The sequence below is a fragment of the Oncorhynchus tshawytscha genome, linkage group LG10 (genome assembly GCF_018296145.1).
Source record: "Oncorhynchus tshawytscha isolate Ot180627B linkage group LG10, Otsh_v2.0, whole genome shotgun sequence".
NCBI lineage: Eukaryota > Metazoa > Chordata > Actinopteri > Salmoniformes > Salmonidae > Oncorhynchus > Oncorhynchus tshawytscha.
Window position 1 is genome coordinate 20,717,720 of NC_056438.1, and position 10,041 is coordinate 20,727,760.

Below are 10,041 nucleotides of genomic sequence, written 5' to 3' on the forward strand. Positions count from 1 at the left end.
TTTATTTTTCCAAACTCTACTGGTTTCTTGTAGAAGCTGTTTCCAGACCAGTCATGGAGGTGGTGTCTCTCTACTCCAACTCTATTGCTGGAATCTGTGGCGTCACATTGAACTGTTCAGTTACAGATGTGTGGATGTTGTCTGTCTGTGATGGAGGTCAGTGCACACTGTCACAGCAGACTCTGTCACACACCAGAGTCAACATCACCACCTCCAAAGACAACGGTACTATCCAATGAACCGGCAGAAATCATGTCAGTGCAGTGACCAACTCTCTTCGCATGGAGGACATATTCAATTCTAATATACTAGCTTCCACCTTCTGTGCGTACCTCTTTCATTGTATTATATGCTAATACTTTATATAATATAATAATTGTGTGTGTGTGTGTGTGTGTGTGTGTGTGTGTGTGTGTGTGTGTGTGTGTGTGTGTGTGTGTGTGTGTGTGTGTGTGTGTGTGTGTGTGTGTGTGTGTGTGTGTGTGTGTGTGTGTGTGTGTGTGTGTGTGTGTGTGTGTGTGTGTGTGTGTGTGTGTGTGTGTGTGTGTGTGTGTGTGCGTGTGCGTGTGCGTGCGTGCGTGCGTGCGACTGCTCAGGTATTGGAGAGAAGAAGGGGCGTGCTACATAACCACCAGTTAGGACCATTGTGAGTGGTATTGGTGTAGACTTCGTCATTGGTGTGCTAGTTGGTGTATCATATCAGCCAAAAAAATGTCCTGTTTAAAAGAACTGCCATTGCAGGTATTTCCTCTGACTATCATTTATCCATTGTCAGCATCCTAGAAAAATATTATATCTCCAAAAAGCATTTATTTCCAGGATGCTCAAGCCATGTTTTAATAACATTGTAAAGAATGATCATTTAAATGTGTTTACAGTGTTTCATCTCCTAACACGTCAACCCATTGAGCTCAACCAGCAGAGAAGCTGGAACCACAGAACACAGAGGGTCCTGAGGTAACATTAACCTATGACACTGCAGGAAACAAGGATCTGCAGTAACGGAAGGAGCAGCAGCAGCAGTACAATAGGGCCAGACAGAGGCAATCTACAGCAATTTGCAGTAACCAGCAGTAGAATACAAAGTGAGCATTGCTCCAGAAAATAGTCCAGAAGCACGTGGCACAGCAACAGTCTACAGCACAATAGGATATACATTACCCACTGATATTTCAGCCACACCCATTACTAATAAGTGTATAAAATCTAGCACGCAGCCATGCAATCTCCATAGACAAACATTGGCAGTAGAATGGCCTTACTGAAGAACTCAGTGACTTTCAACGTAGCACCATCATCGGATGCCACCTTTCCAACAAGTCAGTTCTTCAAATTTCTGCCCTGCTAGGGCTGCCCCGGTCAACTGTAAGTGCTGTTATTGTGAAGTGCAAACGTTGAAGCCACACAAGCTCACAGAGTGGGACTGCTGAATATTGAAGCGCGTAGCACGTAAAAATCATCTCTCTTCATGTGGAAGAACTTGACTGGCCTGCACAGAGCCCTGACCTCAACCCCATTGAACATCTTTGGGATGAATAGGAATGCAGACTGCCCAACATCATTGCCCGACCTCAATAATGCTCTTATGGCTGAATGGAAGCAAGTCCCAGCAGCAATGTTCCAACATCTAGTGGAAAGCAGCAAAGGGTGACCAACTCCATATTAATGCTTATGATTTTAGAATGTTTGAAGAGAAGGTGTCAACATACTTTTGGTCATGTAGCCATGTAGCCCGAGCCATTATCAAGGCTCGGGTCAATTCGAATTTGTTGACAGTCAATTCAGGAAGTGATATGAATTGAACATCTTAAAATAGTAAACGTTTTCAAATAAATATCTTCTCCTGTTCAGCTTACTGAGAAGGTATCAGAGACAACGTTGTTGAGCACCAGAAACTGAATATATAACGTCCTTAGTTGTCCACATTACAATAATGTTGACAACGTTGTGAGCACCAGAAACTGAATATATAACGTCCTCAGTTGTCCACATTACAATAATGTTATACTGTCTAGTATAGTGAACATCCAATACACTCCACTAGGTGTCTCATTAATCTCAATATTCAAATATACTATAAACTCCAACTATTGTCTGTTAGTGTTGTTATTTTCAGTGTTAATGTAATCAATCAAAGTCATATAAGCCTGGTTTGGTGAGTCACTAGAAAAAATGGGATCAAACAATGTCAGTTACAAAACTTAGAGAGTGACAATATAAAAAGAGTCAGAATGTATAGAATGCACTTGTGATGATTTATTTAATATATTTCTTAGTGGAAACATCTAGACAACATGCACAAATGTTTCAGTGTTCACTTTCATCAGTATGTGAGAAACACTTCACAACAAAGATATCCTGAAAGCATTCAATAGGGGACATTTACTATATAAATTGTCATTTACATGTTTTTAATTGTGAAATGCCCCATAGTTGTTATCTAATAATGTGTGACAATAGATTTTGATTGTTAGGTTCCCATACATAAAAAGACAAATCTATGATATGTTCGGATACAATGCAATTCCATTGACAAAAAACATATTTCACATAGACTCAAATTAATTTAGTAGATTACAGTAGATTACAGTAGATTACAGTAGATTACATACAGATAGATAGTAGATTACATACATGCACATGAAACAAGTTATTGACAGAAGATTGGTATTATTGTAGGCATGACATTACTTTGGTGAAATGAAAATTGAAATATGGTCCTCCTTACATATAGTCTTATACAACATATAATCTGGATAACACAAAATGTACAGTATTTCTTGAAGAGAAATAGCAGGAACGCTTTTTCTTGTAATCTCTTTTCTATCCTGTTCATGTGTTTTTTCCACATATAATTATTTTGCTTTACTTTATCTCAGTACTACTTTCCCTAGTAGTCTTTCCACCCTTTCTCCACACCAGCTTTACATTTATCCAAATCTCCCTTGTGTTCCTCAGCTCTCTTCTTCATCTCCTCCAGTTTCTGAACCTTCTCTGTGTCTCCTGTCTCCTTCATCTTGTCAATCAGGAAGTCCAGATGCACTGCTGAGCAGTGGACAGTGAGAGGGCCTTTAGGACTTTCTCTTCCAGTTTGATGACATACTGGTACGACTCCTCCAGCAGTCTGTCCTTCTCAAGAGAGCTGCTCCAACTGTCTGAAGTCCACTGAACAGACTCCCTTTCTCTACAGCCACTTTCTCATTGATTTCGTACTTTTTCAATTCCTCGTATTTGTCCTGAAAACCGATCTGGTCTTGCTAACATACATTTAATATACTTTGACATGCTTGGTGTAGTGAAATGTGGTTTTATACACAGTGCAGTGGTTGTTCTTCACCACACTACACTATAACACACCAGAAGCCTGGAAAGTGGCAGTTCTCCTCACAAACACTGCAGGACATTGCCTGTTTAGTTAAATGCCCCATTCTATGGGGACTTTCTCTTTGTAAGGTTCTTCAACAGTATATGTAAAGTCCTTATTTTCCTCCATGTCTTTCTTGTGTTCCTCCAGGGTTCTTTGTGTCTGTTTGATCTGATCCTGCTTCAGATCAATCATGTGGATTCACCCACGTAAGATGCTGCCAAATGTCTCCAGTTGTTTGTGTTCTCTGAACTTCTTCAGTAATCTTCACATTTGTAGGTGTTTTTCCACTCTGGAACTCAGTGAAATCCATCATGCCCTCCTCTGACAGGTTCCATGCAGGTAGCCTAGCTACCTTAGAGAGTTGACCCAGTAACCGGAGGGTTTAGATAAACATGTTACATTATCATTCATTCTAAATACAATGTGATTTCAGTGACAAAAACATGTCATGTTGATTCAAATTTATTTACAAAGAATGTCATATATGCAAGCTATTGACGAAAGTGTGTTATTAGTGTAGGCAGATCCATCATCTGAGGTTATGATTAAGAAAGAAAACATAGCATTGGTTAATCTCATACAATATATGTGGTTGACATTAAATGTACAGTAGTATTTCTTGAAGAGAAAAAGGATTAAGAAGAACAGTTTTCATTTCCACACTGCAAATGTTTTCTATCCTATGTTCATGTTCACATTTTCTTTACACCAGCTTTAAAGTAATCTAAAGCTCCCTTGTATTCCTCCTCAGCTCTCTTCTTCATCTTCTCCAGTTTGTGAACCTTCTCTGTGTTTCCTGTCTCCTTCACCTTCTCAATCAGGAAGTCCAGATGCTGAGCAGTGGACAGTGAGCTGGTCTTTAAGGCTTTCTCTTCAAGGTTGATGACACACTGGTAGGATTCCTCCACCAGTCTGGCTTTCTCAGATGTGAACTGCTTCAACTCTGACTGAAGTCTGCTGATCAGAGTCTCTTTCTCCCCAGCCGCTTTCTCAATGATTTCATACTTCTTTTTCAATTTCTCATTCGTCCTTGTAACCTGCCTGGTCATAAAAACATACTTTTTATTTTCTTTGACGTGATCGGTGTAGTGACATTTCCCAGTACACCTTGTGCAGTGATAGTTCTTCATCACAGTACACCATGAGAGATCTTTGACCCACCAGCAGCCTGGAAAGTGGCAGTTCTCCTCACAGACTGTGCAGGTGGTAGCCTCACCCTCTGTTGTATCTGCCTTTCTTTTGTATTTCTCCTCAACAGTGTATGAAAAGTCCTTGTTTTCCTCCATGACTTTCTTGTCTTTATCGAGTGCTTCTTGAGTCTGCTTGATTTCATTCTGTTTCAGATCAACCAGGTGGACCTGCTTGCGTATGTTGCTGACACACTCCTCCAGGTGTTTCTGCTCTCTCAGAATTCCTTCAGACATCTTCACGTTTTGAGGTGTAATTCTACCCAGGAACTCTGTGAATTCCTTCATGCTCTCCTCTGATAAATCCCATAAATTCTTCAAGATACGTTCTTCTTTCTTGGCCTGGGTTGCTTTTGCAGAGGTGACACTCTTTCTTTGAGAGTTGTTGAATAGGAAATAAATAGATTGATTGCTGTCATCTTTTGCAAGGGGGACATGAGCATCTTCTAAGGCCTGTAGAGCATTAGCAGGTTCAAAACCATCTGAGTGTGTGATGAGGGCCACAATGTTCTTCTCCATGTCTTTGCCAAATATAGACAAGACTGAATCAAATATGTACTTCTGTTCAACAGTGAGTCGATTTACACTTGCCTTCACCAATACACCAACAACATCAATTTGATGGACTCCATATTCAGATCCAAACAACTCAAACAGTTTTTTAGCGATTAGTTGGTCTTCTTGAATCCCTCTGGCGTCTCCATACCCAGGAGTGTCGATGATGGTGAGAGAGTATGGCACTTTAATTCCCTCAAACCCAAATACATCATATACAGTAATCGCTGTAGTTTGAATTACACTCTGACTTTTTTCCTCTTTTTCTTCCTCCACAATCTCAAACCAGACTTTGTCCTCCTGTTTACACCCAGGGAATAATTGACTATGGAATTGATCAGAGTTGACTTCCCTGTTCCTGTCTCTCCCACTATCAGAATGGTTCTGTTAACCTTGGTGGAATCTCTCTCTCCAAAGGTCCATCTTCTGAGCATGCCTTCATCATCTAGTTTCTGTTTCTTTGTTTCCAGCTGATACCTTGCAGGAGGTCCTAGGTCAATAAGGTTACTTGCAATCATATCTTGAATGTTTGACGATGTGTGTCTAATCATGGGAAATAAATTAACATATGTTATAATATAATATGAAATGTACTTAATAATTTTGTTTTACTGTAAAGGAAGAATCATAAGTTCTCTGAGAGATCTCAGAGATCTGAAGGCAAAAAGATGAAGGCTTTACCAATAAGGCAATTTGTTTTGCTTAAAATACTATATAGCTTTCAACCAATCCCATAAATCAAATCAAGTGGACTGTGGGGACGGGTTTTCCGGATCCAGATGAAGCCATTTCCTCGACAAAAAAAAACACTTTCAATGGAGATTCTCCATTCAGCATGCATTTTAGACGAGAGTTGGGCTTAATCTGGGACTGATAAAACGGCCTATAGAGTTTTGCGGTTTGCATCCGTCAATAATCTATAAAACATTCTACCTGTCCGTAAAATGTATATAGTTATAAAACTTTTGTGAAACAGCACAGTTAAAAATATATGGCAAATAGAAATCAATCTGGATGGTCTTCAGAAAGAGATGGGACGGGTTGAGGGTAGCGGAAGGATAGGAGTAAAAAAATATATACATTCAATAACATCTGTAATAACAATGAAATCTGCTGAGACTCACTTGCTTGCCATGATGGTCTCTTGGTTGTGTGATCCACTCAGGGAAGATACAGTTGACCGGTGATTAAGCTATGTAAACGGAAAACATAGTTTCAACGAATTGGTAGACTTGTCCAACTCAGAATTGTTAATATACTTTCATGCCAACTTAAACTGATGAGGTAGCTGGTTTCACTGCATTTGTAAGTTTAATGTAGTGTCGTAGCATTTGCTGTCATTAAATGTGAAGACTGTTATATTATCAAATCAATTCTCTATGTGTAATTATTTAGTAACTAACTAGGAAGTCGGGGCACCATGGGAAAATGTTGTTTATAGAGTTGCAATTTCCCAAATATAATTCTTCAGATATTTCATTATCTTACAGTCATTTATTAATGTATTATTACCTCATCAGTCTCATTCCTGAATGTCAAAAACCCTTGGATATCTGCACGAACCATAGCATCATAAATCATGAATCAGCTATATACAAATTGGCTAAATTATTTATTTGCTAACTAATCAATCACAGAATTACATGAGCATACAACAATAGCTATACATTGGTTACTGACATGATACACTGAGCCCTAGTGGGCTAAGCCGATATGACGGTTTGGTAGACAAAGGAAAGGGGTGGGTCCAGCTCAAGAGCATGAAACTCAGTGGACCCACGTCGACTACACTACACACATGGAAATGTGTATACTTTCAACATGAACAACCACTCATTCTGAAATAAATTGCAATTGACATATTTACTAGTATATGCCTTTGTTGTCCCTCTGAGATCGCTGGTCCGTCTGCTGGATAGTCAGTCGACAGAAAGTCTCTGGTTTGCCCACCAGAGATCAAAGTCTTTTGTAGTTGTAGCTTGTTATAACGGATACGTCAGAGTACCATTCAGTTGTTTGACCGGTTGCGTTTACCAGACTAAAGTACTTAAACAGCTGCAGCCTGAATAATTGGTCTTTAGTTTGTAGATTTCTTAACCATTTCAGCGTGGGAATGATCTCCACGTTCTCTGGTCTTATCCTTTTGTAGAGTTGCCAACCATTTCAACATGTAGCGACGGATTCCATGTTTTCTGGTCTAATGTACATTTTGGCGGAAGTGGGTTTAATACTGGAGTAGAAAAGGGGGCGTGCCATGATGCTGTGTAATGTCTGTGCTCACGGGGGCATGGCCAATGACTGATCCTAAGTTACTATGAAAAACTATTCTCATTTGGAAGACTAAGATCACATTGGTATCTTTCCAAAAGTATTCCTATACTCAATCATTTATTTTATACAACATTCAGATGCAAACCCCATAAGTGAGAAGTGTATACAAACAAAGAAACAGTAATGTGTGTCTCCTGTCCTTCATGAGGTCACCAAATTAAACAAACTCGACAAACTCAACTGTTACTTAAGAGTCCATGGACCACTCCAACTGCTTGGAATACAGAAATACTGTTCAATTATTCAACCTTTTGATGTCCAGGTGTCTCTCTGTGTTTCACAGTCACATTCCAATCTCGATACTGCAGAGCTCAGAAGCAGAGTATTTTTCAATCGCCATAAAGCGGGCTCCTCCACCTCTGTGACAGTAGGCAACTTGGCATAAACATTTTACATTCATGAGTTGGGCAAATATGTTATGATTTCTAGTACTATACATTTTAAATGGGATGAACTATAATATGGAACGATAAGTAATTTATGTTGAAGGAAGGCTGCTCTAACACTTATTTTAATTGACACAATTTTAATTGTTGAAAGGTTGAGCCTAAATAAGTTCAGCAAACTAAACTCCTTGTCCAGTCAATCTAGCTATTTGAAGGCAATATATAAATGTATAACATTTTGTTATGTTCATTCACTCATAATTTTTTTAAATTTAGCTCTGAGCGGGTTTAATGTATAGAAAGTAATTACTAAATGATGAGTGAATGAAGAACAGACTATATAAATGTTAATGTAAACATATTACCTGAACATATAAAATAGATAACCCAATAACAACAATACAAACAACGATAGCAACAACTCACTTTCACCCAGGTATTCAATGAACATACAGTGTGCCTTCAGAAAGTATTCACACACCCTGACTTTTTCCACATGTTGTTGTGTTGCAGCCTGAATTTAAAATGTATTAAATTCAATGGCCAACACACCCCATAATGTCAAAGTGGAATTATGTTTTTAGAATTTTTTATAAATTAATTTAAAAAATGAAAAGCTGAAATGTCTTCCCTTTTATTATGGAAAAGCTACATAAGGTCAGGAGTAAAAAATATGCTTAGCAAGTCACATAATAAGTTGCATGGACTCACTAATAGTATTGCAATACTACATGAACAAGTATTGCAATAATAGTATTTAAAATGTAAAATTATTTTTGAATGACTACCTCATCTCTGTACCCCTTACACAGAATATTCTGTAAGGTCCCTCAGTCAAGCAGTGAATTTCAAACACAGATTCAACCACAAAGACTAGGGAGGTGTTTCAATGCCTCGCAAAGAAGGGCACCCATTGGTTGATGGGTGAAAAATATCCCTTTGAGCATGGTGAAGTTATTAAATACACATTGAATGGTGTATCAATACACCCTGTCATTACAAAGATACATATGTCCTTCCTAACTCAGTTGAATGAAACTGCTCAGGGATTTCATCATGAGGTAAATGGTAACTTTAAAACAGTTACAGAGTTTCATGGCTGTGATAGGAGAAAACTGAGGATGGATCAATAACATTGTAGATATGACACAATACTAACCTAAATTGTCACGAATCCCGTTTCCTGAGTCTGTTTTTTGCCTGTGTTCTGTCCTGGAGTGTTTTTTCCGGCGTCCTGGAACGCACCCTGTCTGGTTGCCGGGCAATGTAGCCAGTTGGGAGTTCTGATTACCCGCACCTGTATCCCATCAGCTATCTGCACACCTGGTCCTGATCATCATCTCTCCTCTTCATAAGCCCGGACCTGACATCCATTCCCTGCCGGATCGTTAGCCATGAACAGTATGTTGTGCCATAGTATCAGCCTCAAGTTGGATAGAATTTGTTTTGTTGTTTTTTACGTATTGCTTGCCTTAAACTTACCTCCGTTTGTTCTGTCTTCAGTTACTCACCCGGATCATTTACCCCATTCCCGCCTGGTCGTCGGAGGATTCCGGTTCCCCATTGGATCCACCTATTTACTCCCATCAACTCACCACCGCTGCCCGCTACGCCACCTGGATATATCTACCCATTCACATTCACTTGTAAATAAATACTCACCTTCTTCCTACTCTCCTTGTCCTGGTCTGCTTCTAGGTTTGATTTTGAAGAAACGTGACAGAACGATCCGGCCAAGGATGAACCCAGCGGACCTGGATTCCGTTTGCCATGCCATTACCCAGCAGGGGAAGACATTGGGACAACACAAGACGGTGCTACAGGAGATAGCGGGTGCAATCCAGAACTTATCTGCTAGCTTGACACAAATCCAGGATCAGCTCAGTTTGCTGGCATTTCATTCACCACCTGTTTCACCCATCTCACCTGCCGTGTCTGATGCGGTTTCCTTCCGTGAACCCAAGGTACTGACGCCTGATAAATATGAAGGGGATTTGGGAAGATGCCGTTCTTTTCTTATGCAGTGTGGGTTAGTGTTTGATCTGCAGCCCCATTTCTTACGCCACTGACAAGGCTAGGATAGCCTTTGTTATTGAACTGCTGCGTGGAAGAGCTCTGGAATGGGCTTCAGCCGTTTGGGAATGACAGGAGACCTGCATGGCTTCATACCAGGAGTTCACGAGAGAGATGAGAAAGCTTTTTGACCATCCAGTCC

The 10,041-nt window shown here is 39.8% G+C and overlaps 1 pseudogene; it reads right to left on the bottom strand.

Annotated features, from left to right (window-relative positions):
• Nucleotides 1-2,236: 2,236 nt before the first annotated feature.
• LOC112259904 lies at nt 2,237-9,047 on the bottom strand (annotated as a pseudogene).
• Between the last annotated feature and the right edge of the window lie 994 nt (nt 9,048-10,041).